General features: G+C 36.6%; 1 non-coding gene across 1 annotated transcript; it reads right to left on the reverse strand.

The window, feature by feature from the left end:
• Positions 1-14,186: 14,186 nt before the first annotated feature.
• LOC140855904 (small nucleolar RNA R71) lies at positions 14,187-14,292 on the reverse strand. The gene has a single exon (XR_012139349.1). It is a non-coding gene; the product is annotated as a small nucleolar RNA R71 (small nucleolar RNA).
• Between the last annotated feature and the right edge of the window lie 5,796 nt (positions 14,293-20,088).

Genomic DNA, 20,088 nt, shown 5'->3' on the forward strand with positions numbered 1-20,088 from the left:
ATCTTAGTCCAACTAAGAATTCAATTAAATCAGATTAAATTATATTTAATTCTAATTTAAATCCTAACTTAATTAGGAATTAGATGCATACAAGTCCTAGTCGAACAGGGACTTGTTCTCCCTTGCAACTGGCTTATCCAATAAATCAATTAGACTTAATCTAATTAAATTTAAATTAATTTTAATTGAATCAAATTCAATTAGACTTGATCTCAGTCCAATTGCTCAATCAGATTAAGCCAATTAGCAATTTAATTGCTAATCGATCCTCCTGCAACACTTGCATTAGGTCAAACATCAATCACGTTGATCGTTTAACCTTAGAATGATTCTCAATCATCGATTAATCATCTGATTAGGTTACAACCTCTTATGTGTGTGACCCTATAGGTTCAACCTAAGTCGGTCGCATAGAAATCAATTTTTGTACCAGTTGAAGTAACCATCTAGCAATGGTTTCCGACGTCCAGATAGGTCAAATATATGCAAAGCAACATTCTAAGAACCCTGACCCATGGTTATCGTATAATTCATCTTTTTGACTGATAATACTCAAGATGACTTTGAATATACTATCAATACTCATATAAGTCATCTCTATTGTGTCTCAAAATTTTATAAATCTCGTGACTCCTCACGAGGATTATCTAGGCCTAGGTTTTGCTAAATTGAAACACAGCGAGACATTCTCTTTCTGAAGTTAATTAGGAGTGATCAATCCCATCTTGACTCATACACCAACTTCACAAGTACTTGATTGTATCCAAAAATCTTTCGAATCTATATTAAAAATACAGGCAGTCCGGTACCAAAGCATAGTGAGTTGCTTGCAAGTCACCGTGGTGATCTTAAGTCAGAGGGCACTTATACCCATTGGCCTTAGCTAGCTACTCTTGACAGTAGAGTATTACATTGATCACGTTGAATGCAAATGTACTCCTACATCTCATCTGGATGTCATACCAGTATCTCTACACCACTTGGTTATGAGGACAACCAACGTATATGGCATACAGCGATCTATACTTGATAAGTTATCATCCTTGTTAATAACTTATCATTTAGTCATGAACAATTTAAGAACCATCCGATAAATCCTCTTTTATCGATTGATTGTGATTCTAAGAATTTCATCATAATTTAGGAGTTCATTTAAGGAAGATAGAACTTTTATTATGAACCTACCAAATAACTATTATTATTAGATAATTCATATACTAATTTCAATCATCTACCACTTAGATGATTGGCTTTAGGATATATTTTTCAATAAATTTATGATTAATTTTATTTTAGTTTATATAAAATTATTTAGATCTAAAAATTAAATAAATTATTACTGTTTCTACCTCTGAGTCGACTCGATTTTGATTTGAGTCGACCCAGTGCCTTGATTAGTCAGCTCAGCTTCCTATTAGTTGATCGAATCTAACCAAAAGTTAATTTAAATTAGGTCAAGGATGCTCTAGATTAAATACAATAGTTGTAGTTGATCAAATCCATATCGTTGATTAGATCAAATAGATCTTGATTTTAGCTCAGCGGTCGAACCTGTCTATAAGCTGATCCAATTGAAACTAATTAACTAGCTGGTGTCTAAGATAAATTTGGCAATCTTGATCGGTGATCATTAATTGGAAGCTACTCATATAGATTAGATTTATGATGAATTAATGACATATTCCTTCCATCGATCTCACTTATCTGATCAACATGGTGAATTATATTTTGATCAGATCACTCAATGATTCGGATTGACCCATGCTAACTAAAAAATCAGTATGACTGATTTAAGTGTCCCTCATATGACTTGTTTGTATTCTCCTTCATGACTTGGTGAAGTCAGTGGAAGAATTTATGACTTGTCGAGTTGATCAGCTAGTCTTGAGTCCTCTTTATAACTTGATGAAGTCAGTGGAAGGATTTATAACTAGTTGGATGGATCAGATTAAGCTTAATCTTCTTTGACCTGACTTGGTGAAGGAAGTGAGAGAATTAACAATAACTGATCAAGTCTTTTCAATTAACCAAATCTTTTAAATTATTAAGTCCATAGAATGAACTGGTTATGGTGATAACTAGATCATAACCTCTTATTAAGGTGAATGATAATGGGTCCATTATTTTTAATTAACATTGCAGGCACCATCCATCTGATGTTTCTCTGAACGATGAAATTATCATTCATCATATGATAACTCTATTGTACTATCTGATGAATGGTTAGATTGATCGAGCCATACTCGGGTCTGATCATTCATTAGTTAAAATCATTTAGTAGGTTCATGTTAATTGTTGGATCTAACCAAGACTTTCAGTGGAGGCCCATCATCTATTGAAATAAAATCTGAGGCAAAACTTAATACTAAAAATTATTTAGAGAAATAATTGATTAAGAACCTACCTATAGATGCATATGGGTTGGCCGAACCATACTCAGACCTATATGCAGTCTGTGTGGATTTTAGTACCCACTAAGAAATTAGAATAATTCTTCAAATTGGAGGTAGAGGCTACCAATTAGACTAAAATAGTGGGAGAACCTTTAAACTAAAGTCCAAGTCTTTAGGCTGAATCAATTCATAAACATAAAGATCTTGTATTTTTTTTTCAGTTATGGCTAGATGTCTGTTGCTCTATTTACTATTTGACAGTGACGATTTATAGGATCCAACTTTGATAGTTAGTATCGAAAGTTGTAAATAGTTTTAAAGCATGAATGGATCCTATATATGATTACAGATCCTGCATCGAATATTCTCACATCCAACACACGTGATGAAATCAGAGACACTTATCAAAAGTAGCTAAATGATTGAATCATGGTGTGGTATATTATGAGGGCAGTGATGAATGATGAATTTCGTTATAAATTCGAGAATACTTAGCTGAAGAAATTTTTTTAAATATTGAAGGAATTCTTTGGCACCTCTGAGGATGTATCTTCTTCAAGGCATCACTCCTTTGAGAAAGAAATGAAAAGGTAGGTGCAAATGTGTCGTGCTTAGGTTATGGAGCTCAAACTGACAAATAAGTCTTAGGTTAACCCTAATATGACACAATGCTTCTTTTAGAAGAAGCAGAGACACTAGAAAAGGAATTTTTCTTTATATCTAGTTTTTCATAACCCAACAGGCTAAAAAAAAAATCAACAAATGGTTGCTAGACATGGTGCTTATATGATAACACCTAATGATTTCTCTATTCATCGTACTACTACCTAGGTATTAGATATCAGAAGTCCGATTCATATCTACAAATTATTATAGAGACTTCAGGTTAGTAAAAAGATTGAAAACAACAAAAGATTCCTGAATGTTGGAGCTGAAAATCATGTTTCAGTTCTGGCTTTAGGAATTGTCAAGAAAGTTTTTGATTCTAATAATGTCATTTTCGGTGATTGTCACTATTGTCCATTTAGATGAGTATAATTTTTCATAGGCCTTCTAGCCAAAGATCAATTTAAATTATCAATATAGAATAATTTTTGTGATATCATTATAGATGATGTCAAAATCATAGTGGATAATTAAAAAATGATATTTAGACAACCTATTAGTGTACACCAAACAAATCCTTTAGAGTAGATAATGTCACAGATATCTATCTTTGGCATTCTAGACTCAATTATATAAACAAGAATAAGATCAGCAGGAGATAATTCTCAAAGTTAATGATTGTGAATCATTGTCAACCTGTCAATCCTATCACCTTGATAAAATGACCAGATCGTCTTTTGCTAGAAAAGATGATCATGCTAATGATATTCTGAGTCTGATACATACTGATGTATTGGATCTACGAACATATTTGCCATAAATTTAGATTATTTGAAATGTTCAAACAATTCCATAAGAAGGTAGAGAAACAAACTGAGATGAGTATTGAAATTTTTGATTAAACCAAGTGGAGAATATCTTTCTAGTGAATTTATGACATATCTAGAAGAGAATAAGATTTTCTCTTATTGAAATCAACTTTATCTGACATAGTTCGATCCATGATGGGGGTTTGCAAGTTTGTCAATCTCTTTTTAGGGTTATGCTCTTGAGACTACTTGTCATGTTCTCAACTGGATTATGAGCAAATCAGTCACAAAGACGCCACATGAGATATGGACTAAACGTAAGTCGATACTCTCTTATCTTAAGGTTTGGGAGTGTTCGATTCATGTCAAAGTATTTATAGACTGATTAACTTGGATCTTGATCCTATATATATTATTTATAGGGTACCTTAAAGAATTTAAGAGATATTACTTCTACCTTACTAAAGAACAAAAGCTGTTCAGTATTTCTTTTTAGAAAAGGAGTGCCTTGGTGAAGAAACTGATGCCTCTAATAGGATTAGAGGACGCAGACGAGAAGATGGAGAGTTATAAAGCCCGTCTAGTTACTTAAGGATATCATCAACGTTATGGTATTAACCATAACGAGATATTTTCTTCTGTGACAATGCTAAATATTTCAGACAAAAATAGTATTTCTTACATTATAGAAAATAAAAATTTCTCTATTATCACTATTCTCTATAAAAGACTTGGGAAAAGCATCCTTCATCCTAGGGATGAAGATCTATAGAGATAGATCTAAGAGACTGCTTGGGTTATCTCAGTTCACGTACATAGAGAATTTATGAGTAGCATTTATTCTATCATGTACACCATATATAAGATCGATATAGTATACTCACTAAGGGTAGTGAGTGGATACCTAAAAGATTTAGGTGAGAATCACTGGTAGGTCATCCTTAGGTATTTGAGAAATACTAAGGATCGGTGATTCGGTTATAAAGAATCTGACTTAAAACTTGTAGAGTTTGACTTCAATTTTTAGTTGGATATAATAATAACAAGAACATGTTGAAATACATCTTTATCCTAAATGATGGAGCAATCTGCTGAAAAAATTTCAAGCAGAACAAAATAGCCAATTCAATTCACGAAGAAGAATGTATTGCAACATCTGATGCTTGCAAGGAAGCTATATGATTGTAGAGATTCATTGGCAAGCTAGGAGTGATACCCTCTAATGATGGTCCTGCTGTATTGTATAGCACCAAAGCCATTGCTCATGTCGAGGAGCCGAAGTCCCACTAACTTACAAATATTTTACATCGCTAATATCTTATTCAAAAAATCATGGATCGAGGTGACATCGAACTTTAGAAGATCGATTGAAAGGAGAACCTGACCAACTCATTTACTAAAACCTTGGTATATAGGAGTTTTAAGATGATAAATCGAAGATGGGTATAAGATACTATACTGATTGGCCTTAGTCCAAGTGGGAGTTGTTGGGAATTATATCTTAAAGTCAATCATTTGATAATTATGCTAATTATAAATGTATATGAATTGATCAACAATAAAAGCTATTTGATCTTTTTTTTCATCACAAGGTTACATCTTCTAATGAACTCCTATATTATGATGAAGTCCTTAGAACTACTTTAATCGATAAAGAAGAATTTATCATGTAATCTTTAAACTAGTTCATGACCAAACGATATGCTATTACTAGGATGATAGCGATTATCAAGTGTAGGTCATTGTGTGCCATATGCATTGATTGTCCTCGTAATCAAGTGGTATGAAAATATTAGTATGGCATGTGTTGGTGCAAAAATCTGCCTGCACCGGAGAAGCTGGAGTCGGGGAAGCCGCGGTCGCCGCCGGGACCTGCAAGGGAAGTCTAAATCGGAGGTGGGGTTGCTCCGGCAAGACCCTCCGACGCTCAAGTCAGTTCTCTGCCTCAACAAGAATGGAGAGCTCGAACGGAGAGTTTAGCAGAGTTTTGAGATAAGGCAAAAGAGCTTAAAGAATAACGTATCTGAGTCCCCCTTTTATAGGCGAGGGAGACAACGGACTGATGGCGATGTTTGTAACCGCCTGGTAGTGGGCCGCCCATGGCCAGGGGGATTGATTGCGCAAGATAATGGAGCAGACACGTGGCCACCATCATAGCCCGCCACATAGGGCCTGTTGTAGGTAGTGGAGCGGCGTCCGTTACTGCTAGTTGTCAGCGAGTAGTGGGATCGTGCAGCACCTGCCGCAGGGAGCGGAGCAGCATCATAGCTGTTGACACAGCCTTTCAGAGAGTAGTGGGATCGCGCAGCACCTGTCGCAGGGAGAGGTGGAGCCGCGTGGAATCCGCTACAGGAAGTGGAACAGGATCTTGGCAGTTATTGTTATCTGCCAAGGGACACGGATCTGTTGATCAAGGCTCGGCAGTGGTCGGAGTTCGGCCTTTGTAGGAGTCCGGGAGGAGTCTGCCTGCGGCTGTAGTCGTTGGCGTCAGGGATGAGGCTCGGCTCCCTTAAGGCTCGGCTCCTCCAGCGATTGGTACCGAGAGCGGAGCCCGGGCGGAGTTGCAACTGCTGTTGATGGAGGAGTCCGGCTCCCGTAGGAGTCCGGGCGGAGCCGTTCTGATGCCGACGGAGGAGCCCGGCTCCCGCAGGAGTCCGGGCGGAGCCGTTCTGCTGTTGATGGAGGAGCCCGACTCCCGTAAGAGTCCGGGCGGAGCCGTTCTGATGCCGACGGAGGAGTCCGGCTCCCGTAGGAGTCCGGGCAAAGCCGTTCTGCTGTTGATGGAGGAGCCCGGCTCCCGTAGGAGTCCGGGCGGAGCCGTTCTGATGCCGACGGAGGAGCCCGGCTCCCGTAGGAGTCCGGGCGGAGCCGTTCCGCTGTCGATGGAGGAGCCCGGCTCCCGTAGGAGTCCGGGCGGAGCCGTTCTGATGCCGACGGAGGAGCCCGACTCCCGTAGGAGTCCGGGCGGAGCCGTTCCGCTGTCGATGGTGGAGCCCGGCTCCCGTAGGAGTCCGGGCGGAGCCGTACTGATGTCGACGGAGGAGCCCGGCTCCCGTAGGAGTCCGGGCAGAGCTGTTCTGCTGTTGATGGAGGAGCCCGGCTCCCGTAGGAGTCCGGGCGGAGCCGTTCTGATGCCGACGGAGGAGCCCGGCTCCCGTAGGGGTCCGGGCGGAGCCGTTCTGCTGTTGATGGAGGAGCCGGCTCCCGTAGGAGTCCGGGCGGAGCCGTTCTGATGCCGACGGAGGAGCCCGACTCCCGTAGGAGTCCGGGCGGAGCCGTTCTGCTGTTGATGGAGGAGCCCGGCTCCCGTAGGAGTCCGGGCGGAGCCGTTCTGATGCCGACGGAGGAGCCCGGCTCCCGTAGGAGTCCGGGCGGAGCCGTTTTGCTGTTGATGGAGGAGCCCGGCTCCCGTAGGAGTCCGGGCGGAGCCGTTCTGCTGTTGAATTCGACTGCGGGTATTTTATACCCAACAGCATGCAAGTAAGATGTAGGAGTATATCTCATTGAACGTGATCAATTACGGAGCACTCTGCTGTCAAGAGTAGCTCACGAAGGATATGGATATAAATGTCTCTCCGATCTGAGATCATCATGGTAACTTACAAGCAACTCACTATACTTTGATGTCGGACTACTTGAATTTTTAATTCAATGATGAAAGATTTTTGGGTACAGTTAAATACTTATAAAGTCGGTGTGTGAGTCAAGAAGGGATTGACCCCTCCAAATAAGTAGGAGTTAATGCATCAGTATATTTTAATTTAGTAAAACTTGAGCCCGAATAATTCATATGATGGATTTAAAAGATTAAAATATAATATAGATGATTAATCTAGAGATGATAGTGAAACTCTAGGTCTCTTTAAGCATTAGGGTCAAAGAGATGAATTATATAGTAACCATACGCCAGTAGGTTCTTGAATATTGCTTTGCCATCATTCGATCTATCCGAACATCGGATCCCATTGCTAGATGATTACATTGATTAGTTTAAAAATTTATTTCTATTCTATCGATTTAGATTCGAACCTACGTGATTACACTCAAAAAAAATTTCTGACTGATCATGTGGCTGATCAATGATTGAAAATCGTTCAAGGATTTGACCATCAATTTGATTGATAGTTAATCTTAAGCAAAAGTTGTGATAAATTTATTCATTAAGTATTAATAAATTAATAAAGAATTAATTAGTAATTATATTATTAATTAGTTCAATTTAATTGAATAAAGAGGATTAAATCAAATCTAATTGAATTAGATTCAATTAAGTTTGACCCGATTAGGTTATGAGATGACCTAATCGCTAAGGGAGAATTATTCCTGATTTGACTAGGATTTTGGTTCAATCAATTTTTAATTGGATTGAGATTTGATTAAGAATTTACAAACCAAATTAGATTAAGTTTTATTTATTTATTTGGGCTTAACCAAATATGATTTGGTTTTGAATCAAATAAGGAATCCTAGAGTCCATGTAGTGTTAGACTCTTCCCTTTGCACCACCCAATTGTGGATGCCATTTTTTCTTCATGTTGAAAATATTTTGTATGAAGTTTCTTCATGCAAATAACATCAGATGTTGCCCCTTTCTCAACACCAAATATGAATTGATTTTAATAAAAGGAAGGTTTGAAATTTGATGTTAAAGATAACTCCTTATCAAGATGAGATTGGATCTCATCCAAACCACCTACACACCACACTTTGGCTTCCTTTTATTTTGTGTGACAAAAGGAAGGTTTTCACTGTGGGAAATCAGATAAAGATCTCATTTAATGTGGAAACAAATTTTTGTGCATGAAAAAATTATGAAGGGTGATGCTTTTTGTGAGAGGGGGTGACAACTCAAGAGTCCAACCGCTTTTGGACTCTTCCAAACCCTAACAACCTAACCACTTGGATGCCCAAATAAAAGAATTCTTTTCTTTTGTGTGTGCATAAGAGACATCAGAAGATGGTCTTCATAGTGTAGTGGTTTTGGGCATGGCTTCATGGCGTGAAAGAAAAAGGAGAGCCCTCTCCTCTTTTGGTGAGCGAAAAATCTAGAACCCTAGGGTTTGATCCTAAGAGTTTGGGAAGAGAGAAAAAGAAGAGAGAAGAGTGTCTCCTTCCCAAATTTCTTCCATCTCTTTATCTCCTCTAGATGCTCATCTTCAATCTCTTGAAAGGTTTAAGAGATTTGAAGAAAAGATCCAGATCAGCCAACAAGATGGATTTCGTGCAAGCTAGCACTTTCAAGAAGACCGATCGAATCGAAGCTTCGAGTGGCCATCCCGTAGAGATCGGACATGTGTGCGGATACAAGCAACCAGTGAGGACCTCTTCAACATATCTTTCAGTAGTGTCGATCATTGATCCATGCTCAGGTATCGAGTTTTGAACTCTGATTACCAGTAGATTTGATCTACTGCTCACATGTATGCATACAATTTTATTTTCTTATTTTCAGATTCATATGCCACATATTATGTCATAGATCCTAGAGTAGGTTAATTTATTAATCTGATCATATGCATATTAAATTAATGAGATTAATCTAGTTTCTTTTCGCTATGATTTATTTTAAAAAATTTTGAAATACATGCATGAAATCACCTATATTTTTCAATTTCTCAACCTCACTATGGAATCGTTTGAACATTTCAAACGATTCTAACTTGTTCTTCATTAAGTAAATATACCCATACCTAGATAGATCATTTGTGAACGTAATAAAGTATTGATGTCCTTTCACACTTGCGCTCATCAGTCTACATACATCAGTATGAACGAGACCCAGAACATCACTGGCTCGTTCATCTTTTTCAGTAAAAGATGGTTTGATCATCTTTTTAAGTAGACATGATTATAGATTGACAATGATTCACAATCATTATCCTTAAGGATTTTCTCTTAGATTAACTTGTTTATCCTGTTCTTATTAATATGACCAGCCTACAGTGCCAAAGGTATTCATCAGAGATATCATCTATCCTAGGGCATTTTCTCAATGTGTACATTACATTAGACCATGATACAATGTAAATTTTATTGTTCAATTGTCCATACATTATAGTAACATAATTCAAAATCATATCACAAAAAAAAATTTATCAAAATTTTATAATTTTCTTAGGCCAGAAGGCCTATAGAAATTACATTCAATAAGAAACTAGGACAATAATGACAATCACTAAGAACAATGATATGAGAATTGAATACAAGTTTGATGATTCCTAAAGCTAGAACTAGAACTGATCTTCCATCTCCAACATTCACGAATCTCTCACCATCTTCAAATCTCCTACTGACCTGAAGTCCATGCAATGAATTACAAATGTTAATAGGACTACCAGTATCTAATACTCAGGTCGTTGTATCACAGATTGAGAAGTTGCAAGGAGTTATCATATAATTACCTTGCTTAGCAACCGGTTGCTTCTTCTTCTTAAGTCTGTTTGGATCAAGAAAAATAATTTATTGAGGATAATTTTTCTTCCAATGACCCTGCTTCCTACAATAAAAGTACTCCGCCTGACTCTGGTCAGATTTGGACTTGGACTTCACAGTCTGACCCCCAGCATTTGGCATCTTATTTTTCTTCTTCTTCTTCTCTTTCTTAAAGGAACGTTGCCCGCCTGAAGAAGATGCTCCCACTACATTCACCATCTTTTTATGGAGTTGGTGATCTTTCTCATAAGTCTGTAGTAACCCCCACAGACAGTGGTAGTTTACCATCGACTTTGTCATTCGATAATGACTGAGAAACGATCAGTAGGACTTTGGTAGAAAATTTAGAATCATATCTTTCCTAAGCTGTTCATGCAAAGAAAAGTCGAGCTTGCTGAGGTGCTCGATCTGTTCGATCACATACAATACATGATCGGTTACTAATGCCCCTTCTTTCATCCTGGTATTGAAAATAGTATAACTGGTTTTGTACCGCTCAACATCGTCGGAAGTGCCAAAAGAATTGTTCAACACTTTGAGCATTTCTTCTGGCTGAGCTTTCTCAAATTTGCAACTGAACTCATGTTCATAGCCACTCACATAATATAACATACCATGGTACCGTGGTGTGGTCGTTGAGCCCTTCAAGTAAGTCCTCGAACCGCACCGCGAGCATTGGAAGCTGGCTCCTCAGGTGCCGGATCTGTCAGCACGTACAAAATCCGCTTATGCTCCAGGATTATCTTCAATTTTCAATATCAGTTATCGAAATTGGGTCCTCTCAATTTATCACTGTCTAACAATGATCGAAGCAACAAGTTGGTGGCCATAACTATAAAAGAAAAATCAAAACCTAATTAGTATATGAATCGATTAAGCCTAAAGATATGGACTTTAGTCTAAAGATTCTCTCACTATTTTAATCGAATTGGTAGCCTCTACCTCCAATTTGAAAAATTACCTTAATTTTTAGCGGGTACTAGAATCCACACGTTGCACATGAGTCCGACTTTGAGGCTCACCCATGTACATCTATAGATAAGTTCTTAACCAATTATTTCAATAAATAATTTTTAGTAATTGATTTTGGCCCAGGATCCCAACAGTAGGCTTTGACCTCCACTGAAAGATCTTGTTAGGTCCAACCATTAACATGATCATACTCAGAAATCAAACCACAAATGATCAACCAAACTTTGATCGATCATCCTGATCATCCATAAGAGAGACTCGATTAAGTCGTCATATTATGAATGATAATTTCAATAGCATATGAGCACTGATGAATATTTAATTTAAGCTATTAGAGGCACTAAATATTGTAATAATTGATATTATTTTATTAAATTTGATGCTGTCTAGTCTATTTTGTAGGTGATGGAGAGTTTGGATTCATACGATTCAAATTGGACTTAAATCGGATCAGATTTGAGTGAATCAGGTAACCAGTTCTCATTCCAGTGTGAACACAACTTAAATTTCAAAGGCTCAGATTAAAAGATCACTCTTCATGAAGATCTAAGGATCCTTATTCACACTTCCACCTCTTTTTTCATGAAATCTTAACCTCTCCACTCTATAAATAGAACTCCAAGCCTCCATCTTCTCCAATCAAGCCAACCCTAAATTCTCTTCAAGCTTCTCTCTTTCTCTCTCCCTCTTCCTCTTCTCCATAAGTCTAGGGGAGGTACTAATCCTAGCACAACACCATATTCCTCCACAGATCTCTTTTCCACATCCCATCAAATCTAAGAGAGGTCCTAATCCTAGTGCCGCTATCCTTTCTCTTCTACATACCCGCTTCCATCTATCTTTCTTCTTGGAATTTCTAGACCAAGCCTTTTAACCATTCTACCGCTTCTGCATGGAGAAAGATGAAGGATTCAAGGAGACACATCCACCATCGAGCGTAGCAAGAAGATCAACTTGGTTTAGTTGTGTTGTATCGTAATTTTATTTTTTTTTATGTATGCTTTTTTATTTGATTAATAAAAAATAATTTTATTCTAATTTTCATACTTCTTTCTTAGTTTCTTACAATCTATTTTTTTTTTTATATTTTTGAAACAATCAACTAAGATTCCTATCGATATAATCCTGACTCATCCTATCTACATAGTAATAAATAAGATTAATTTTAGTGTACTACAACATGCATCAAATTTTGGTACCATTATGGGAATCTTGGCATGATTGTTTTGAAAAAAAATAAAAAAAATTATAAAATAATAAAAAAAATATTTTACTGCTTTCTAAATTTTTATTTCTTACTTTAGATTGCTTGACTGTCTTATATACTTTACTGCTTTATATTTTAGTTGATTATTCTCTTTCCTTGCACTCTTACTTTTCATAATTTATTTTGCTAATTGATAATTTATTTTTTATTATTAATTAATTATTTTAATTACTTAATTATCTTTTATTTATTTTTTTTAAATTTTTATCTTATATTGCTTTTCATATATGATAGATTTACTACTCTCTAGCTAGATTACTTTATTTGCATTTATAAAAAATTTTTTACTTTCTATGACCTAGTGATTTACTACTTTCCATAGCTTAGAATAATTTATTGTCCTAAAAGTAGATTTGATTTATTACTTTATTTGCAGGTTACCTACTTGCCTTTTAATCTTAACATTATTTACCTTCCATTTAGTTAGATTCACTAGATCTCATACCTAATTAACCTAATTTAAAACTTACTTCTTATTCCTTCTTGCTTAAAAATAACATAATATAAAAAGAAAAAAAAACACCATATAACACCTGACTAATATAAATAAATCAATTAAATCATAAAAGCTACTTAACATGTTTGGGATCTTTTTTTTTTGCATTGCATATTTTCATAAAAAATCTTAAGGGCAAAATCCTAATTAATATAAGGTGGAGATTTCATCACCATTTTTTGGCCCACAAACCACCATCTTGCAATTGCATTGACCTAAACCTCTAATTTAAAATCGATTAGATGTTGACCCCTAAGGATCCTCGAGCTCAGTAGGACAAGAAACTCTAAAAGTTGGATCAGGTTCAAATTAGTCAGTTTAACTGATGTTTAGGAAAGTGGTTCAGGAATTATATCCCGAAAGAAGGTGGTTCATTAATTGGTTCCGTTCACTTATCTGGCCAACATAATTGGTGTCTAAAGAAAGCAACAGGGGGACCCCCACCAACCTTATACTTATCTGATCAGTTAAGCGGCTAGTCTGCTACTTGGAGTGCTTGAAGGTGATCTTGGTAGTTAGGAGCTGTCTAGATCTAGGATAACCTATAGTCATGATTAATTGAACCACTTTTTTGTTAACTAAAAACATCAAACCTAATTAATTTTCTCTCTCTTCTTAGTCTTAGAACTCCTTAGGTTCTCTTCTTTAGAACTCTTTTCTCTCCCCCTCCTTCTTTTCTCATCTTCTTTTTCAAAAAAAAATTACTGAAATTAAAACTCAATGAGATATTTTGGGCGCATACTAGGACGCCAATCATTACAACCTGATTTACACCTATTAGATCTAGAACTAGAAAAAATGATTCGAACAAACTAAATCAAAACCATAGATCCAAAATAAGAGACTGACCCACCACGATAATTAAGGGAGTATTTTACTCTATCATCTTATACCTACTCGCCATGTATCCAGCATCCTCTTATGGAGGTGGCATAATATGAAATCAAGTTTAGCATTATTCAAATGAAACCATCATTTTATGGACTAACGAATGAGGATCCGTACAAATACTTGGACGAATTTTTGAGATATGCTCCACAGTAAAAATTCCAAACTTCTCTGATGATGCCCTCAGTTTGAAACTATTTCCTTTTTCACCTAAGGATAAAGCCAAGCATTGGTTAAACTCTCTAGATTCCACAACCATTTCAACTTGAGACCATCTTCAGAGAGAGTTTCTTAAAAATACTTTCCAATTAGAAAAATAAATTAAATTAGAAAAACCATCACTAATTTTTTCCAATTGGATGGGAAACCTTTACATGAGACATAGGAAAGGCTAAAGGACCTTATTCGTAAATGCCCCCACCATGCTATCTCTAAATGGCAACTTATTCAGTGCTTCTACGACGGTCTATCGGAGAAACACCGATAAATGATTGATGCATCGTGTGGTAGGATATTCATGCTAAAGAGTGAGGATGAGGCTCGATAGCTCTTTGAAATACTTAGTGAAAACTCTCTGCATTACTGTTTACCACCTCTAGAGAACAACCCATGTCTCAACAAAAAAGAGGTGGAATCTATCAGATTGGAAACATTATAGATATCCACAGTAAGTTAGATGAGTTATCCCAAAAATTAGACCATCTTTTGAATACTAGACACTCTTTGATTCTACCTAACCCGATCCAAGATGTTTATGCATTATGTGCAAGCCTGACCCATTTTATTAGTGAATGCCTAACCGTATCTCAATTTTCTAAGTTTGTGCACAACCAGGTCCAGCAAGCTCAAACCCAACAAGCTCGTAGATCAAAAAATGATCCATATTCGAACACTTATAATCCCGACTGGAGAAACCATCCAAATTTTTTTTGGAGATCACAATCAGTGGTTGGCCCTACTGGACCTAGACTCAACTATCAAGATCCGACATATAGGCATGGACCATACCACTAGTTCCAAAATGCTCCTTAACTGTCTATCACTGGTCACAGCTCAACTTTTGAGGAGAAGGTTCTAAAAGTGCTAGAACGATTAGAAGTCAACACCCAGATCCTTAACTCCCAACACAATTCATTGCTAAGTTAGAGACCTAAATAGGTCAACTAGCAACCGCAGTCAGTAGGAGGAAAGAAGGGAAATTACTTAGCCAATCTGAGAGCAATCCAAGAGAGAAATTCATGGTTGAGAGCTCCAATGCTCCAAAAACCTTTTCTGAACACGCTAAATCAATCATGACTCTCAAAATAGAAAGGTTATTAAACACATGAGCAAAATCAATGAGACCGACCCTAGACCTCTGACCAAATTCGAATCACCCAAGAACAAGGAGGATCCAAAAGTAGAGAATGGACCAACTGCACCGGAATCACCTTACTTGCCTAAAGTCTCATTTTCGAGTGCCCTAAAAGCCCCTACTCCTGTGGATAAGAAGGGAAGAAGACTCGATAAGATGTTAGAATTATTTAAGCAAGTCCAAATTAATCTTCTCCTTCTAGATGCAATCAAACAGGTCCCAGCTTATGCAAAATTTTTAAAAGAATTGTACACCTAGAAACGTAAATCCCGATCACAACTTCCAAAAAAGTATGCCTCACCGAACAAGCTAGCTCTGTATTCCAGCACGCTACCCCTCCAAACCTTAAAGATCCAGGTACCCCTACCATTTCTTGCATTATAGGGGACTTTCACTTCGAACAAGCTCTCCTGGATCTAGGGGCCAGTGTGAACCTTTTATCTAGCTCGATTTATGAACTTTTTGGATTCGAAAAACTGAAATCCACATCGATCACTTTATAGTTAGCTGATAGATCAATTAAGACACCATGTGGGATGATCGAAGATATTTTGGTCAAGATAGATGAGTTCTATTTTTTAGTTGGTTTTTTAGTCCTTGACATGAAATGAGTGGCAATCCAAAGCAAATTTTCATTATCTTAGGCAGATCCTTCCTAGCTACGACAAACGTGTGCATCAATTGTAGGACAGAAGTCATGGATGTATCATTTGGAATAAGAAACTGAGACTGAATATGTTCAGTGCATCTCAGGGACCATCAACTGATAGTTGCTTTAAGATAGATACATTCGAGAACATCATAGAGAAAGCAACATCAATGATTTTTGCACATGCTTCTTGAGACATCCACTGGCGCACTTTAGAGTGGATGATTTTTTCATATTTGGAACCATCTTTGAAGATTATCTCCATAACCTCTCCAAAGTCCTTAAGCTTGTACGGAGATAAATTTGATTTTAAATTGAGAAAAGAGCCATTTCATGGTTCGAAAAGGAATCATATTGGGACATATTATTTCTGAAAGGAGGATTGAGGTAGACAAAATCAAAATCAAGGTCATTTCAAAACTACCACCCCCCACTTCGATTTGACAAATACGAGACTTTAGTAAGATATCATACTGGATTTTACAGACACTTCATCAAAGATTTTAGTAAGATATCGAGACTTTTGTGTAATCTACTGGTCAAGGACACGCCATTTATCTTTAATGAAGAATGTCTACAAATCTTCTACATCACGAACAGATCTGACAACAGCACCCATAATAAAACTTCCTGATTGGTCCTTCCCATTTGAAATCATGTGTGACGCTTCTGATTTTGAATTAGGGGCCATCTTAGGTCAAAGAATCAATAAGGAGTCACATGTGATCTATTACGTTAGTAAAACTCTATCCGATGCCGAATTGATCTACACCACGACAGAAAAAGAGCTACTAGCGATGGTATTCGCCCTTGATAAATTTCGTTCATATCTATTAGGATCTAAGGTTCTAGTATATTCTGATCACGTGGCTCTAAAACATCTGCTCTCAAAGAAAGATACTAAACTGCGATTGATCAGATGGATCCTTCTGCTTCAAGAATTTGACCTAAAAATCTGAGACAAGAAGAATTTCGATAATGTGATCGTTGATCACATATCTAGAATCTTAGTTGACCATACGATGGATACAGATGAGATCAAGAAGAAATTCTCTAACGAATAATTTTTTGCAACCTCCTCTGATCAAATCCATGGTTTGCCCATATCATTAACTATTTGGCAATAGGGCAAGTTCCTCTCCATTGGACAAAATAGGAGAATGATCAATTCTTCTCACAGGTCAAACATTATTATTGGGAGGAACTCAAATTGTTCAAACATTGCCCTGATCAAGTGATTCAACGTTATGTCCCTGAGAGTGATATCAAAGTATACTTACCTTTTGTTACTCTCATGCATGCGGAGGACATTTCTGTGGGAAGAGAACAACCGTGAAAGGGTTACAAAGTAGGTTTTATTGGCCGACATTGTTTAAGGATGCACAAAAATTGTCTTCATGCTTGCACTGTCAGCAGATGGAAAATATTTTAAAAAAAAAATATGATGCCCCTATCTCCTATCTTGGTCATGAAATTTTTGATACCTGGATAATCTATTTTATGGGCCCCTTTCCTCTATCCTATGGATACAATATATTTTGGTTGCGGTAGATTACGTATCTAAATGGGTTGAGGCTATGGCAACCAGAAGAATGATTACAAGGTGGTAATCAAATTCATCCCACATAACATCTTAAGTCGATTTGGTTGTCCAAGAGCCATTATTAGTGATGGAGGTGCATACTTCACGAATAGGCACTTTGAAAGTTTAATGAAGAAATATAGAATGGAATCACTCATAAAATTGCCACACCATACCACCCCCAAACTAGTAGTTAAGTGAAAATCTCCAATAGGAAGATCAAACGAATCCTCGAGAAGATGGTTAGGCTGATCGAAAAGATTGGTCTAGATGATTAGATGATGCATTATGGGCCTACCGTACTGCATACAAAACTCTGATAGGAATGTCTCCTTACCGACTCATTTTTTGAAAAAGCCTGTCATCTACCAATAGAACTAGAACATCGCATATTTTAAGCCATAAAGCAATTCAATTTCGATATGAAAAATACAGGTAGTAATAAGAGACTACAATTGAATGAATTAGAAGAGCTATGCAATGAAGCATATGAAAATTTAGAATTTATAAGGCTCGAACTAAGGCTTATTATGATAAATATATTTCACAAAAAATGTTTGAACCTAATCAAAAAGTGTGTGGCATTATAATTTGAGGTTGCGACTATTTCCTGAAAAACTCCATTTCGTTGGGATGGATCATATGTCATAACTCTGGTGTTCTCTCATGGAGCAATTGAAATCAAAGATCCTAAACAAAAAAATACCTTTAAAGTAAATGGCCAACAATTAAAACATTATGTGGATGAAATCAGATATGACGAACAAGTTGACTCAATTGAATTGTAGGATCCAGTCTACAATTAAACTTTAACTTGGTCTGACTGAAGATCTTAAACTTAGTGCTTATTGGGAGGCAACCCAATATTTTATTTTTTCAGTTATCCAGATTTTTTTTATTTTGTAAGAATCTAAAAAGGATGACTAGCTAAGTTGAGGGGAGAACATCATCAACATCAGATGAAGGCCCTTGAAAAATATGAAAGAACCTACAAACAACAGCAAATCAGGTGGTATCCCTCATTTTGTATTTTTTTTTCTTTTTCTCTATTAGAGATAATGGAAATTAAGTTGGGGGTAAAATAACTAATTTAATTAAATTTTCGAGTATGGTCAGAAAAAATTAGTTTTGTGTATCTGAATTTTATCTCGATTTAAATTTACCTAGATATCCTAATCAATAAGTGATTAACGGTCTAGATAATTTTAGAGATATCAAGGAAAAATTATTAAGGATATCCAATTAATGATAGAATTTAGATCAGACTAAATTTTGAAGTGATTCTAGAATCCTCTTTCCACCTACCTCAATGAAGAATCTACTTCATGCGGATTTGTGTGAAAATATCAAAGTATGTAAAAAGCTCACCTTAATCATTGATTGAAAAAAAAAAAAAGAGTTTTTAGCATTTCTCACTAACCGGGCTCCTTCGTCTAAGTAAGCATTGTTGTTTGCATCAAAAAGTGAGAATGTGAAGAAAATCTTGTATAGTCAATTTTAACTAGTAGCTTTTTTGACTCGAGTCAGTAAGCTTGAGGATATTTTACACTTAATACTTTAAAGCCAACTAGTTTGGGAGTCATTGATCTAAAGTTGGCTACAAGAGTCAATTAGAAAGCTTAAAGAGTTATGACATTGCACCGACTGTACATGTAAATATTTTCTAAAAAAAAAAAAAGAAAGAAAGAATAAGAAGAATATACTGCAAAAAGACACTATACCAAACCCACATTAAGTTAGAAGATTTAAAAAGGAGTGGAGAGTCGATGAGAGAATATCTCTAAAAATTTTTATGGCTAATACTCAACCACTAATTGGGTTGAATTGATAATCAATGAAGTACCTTTTAATGGCCTAGTCGGATATCTACTACAGTTAGAAATATCTAGGATAACTTTCAATTCAAGAATAATTTGGTGCACAATGCTAATATATCTATTTTACTCGAGGACGAGTAAAAGTTCAAATTTGAAGGTGTGATGAATATTTAATTTAAGCTGCTAGAGGTACTAAATATTGTAATAATTGATGTTATTTTATTGAAATTTGATGCTCTCTAATCTATTTTGCAGGTGATGGGAAGTTTGAGTTAATACGATTCAAATTAGATTTAAATCGGATCAAATTTGAGTGAACCAGGCAATCAATTTCCATTCCAGTGTGAACATGACTTAAATCTCAAGGCTCAGATTAAAAGATCACCATTCATGAAGATCCAAAGGTTCTTATTCACACTCCCACCTCTCTTTTCATAAAATTCTAGCCTCTCCACTCTATAAATAGAATCCCAAGGCCTCCATCTTCTCCAATCAAGCCAACCCTAAGTTCTCTTCAAGCTTCTCTCTTCCTCTTTCCCTCTTCTTCTTTTTCATAAGTCTAAGGGAGGTACTAATACTAGCATAACACCATATTCCTCCACAGATCTCTTTTTCACATCCCATCAAATCTAGAAGATGTCTTAATCCTAGTACCACTATCTTTTCTCTTCTATATATCCGCTTCCATCTACCTTTCTTCCTTGAAGTTCTAGACCAAGTCTTCCAGCCATCCTATCGCTGTCTGCACGGAGGAAGATGAAGGATTGAAGGAGAACATCCACCATTGGACGCAGCAAGAAGATCAACTTGGTTTAATTATCTT

This window comes from Elaeis guineensis, chromosome 2, assembly GCF_000442705.2.
Source record: "Elaeis guineensis isolate ETL-2024a chromosome 2, EG11, whole genome shotgun sequence".
Classification (NCBI taxonomy): domain Eukaryota; kingdom Viridiplantae; phylum Streptophyta; class Magnoliopsida; order Arecales; family Arecaceae; genus Elaeis; species Elaeis guineensis.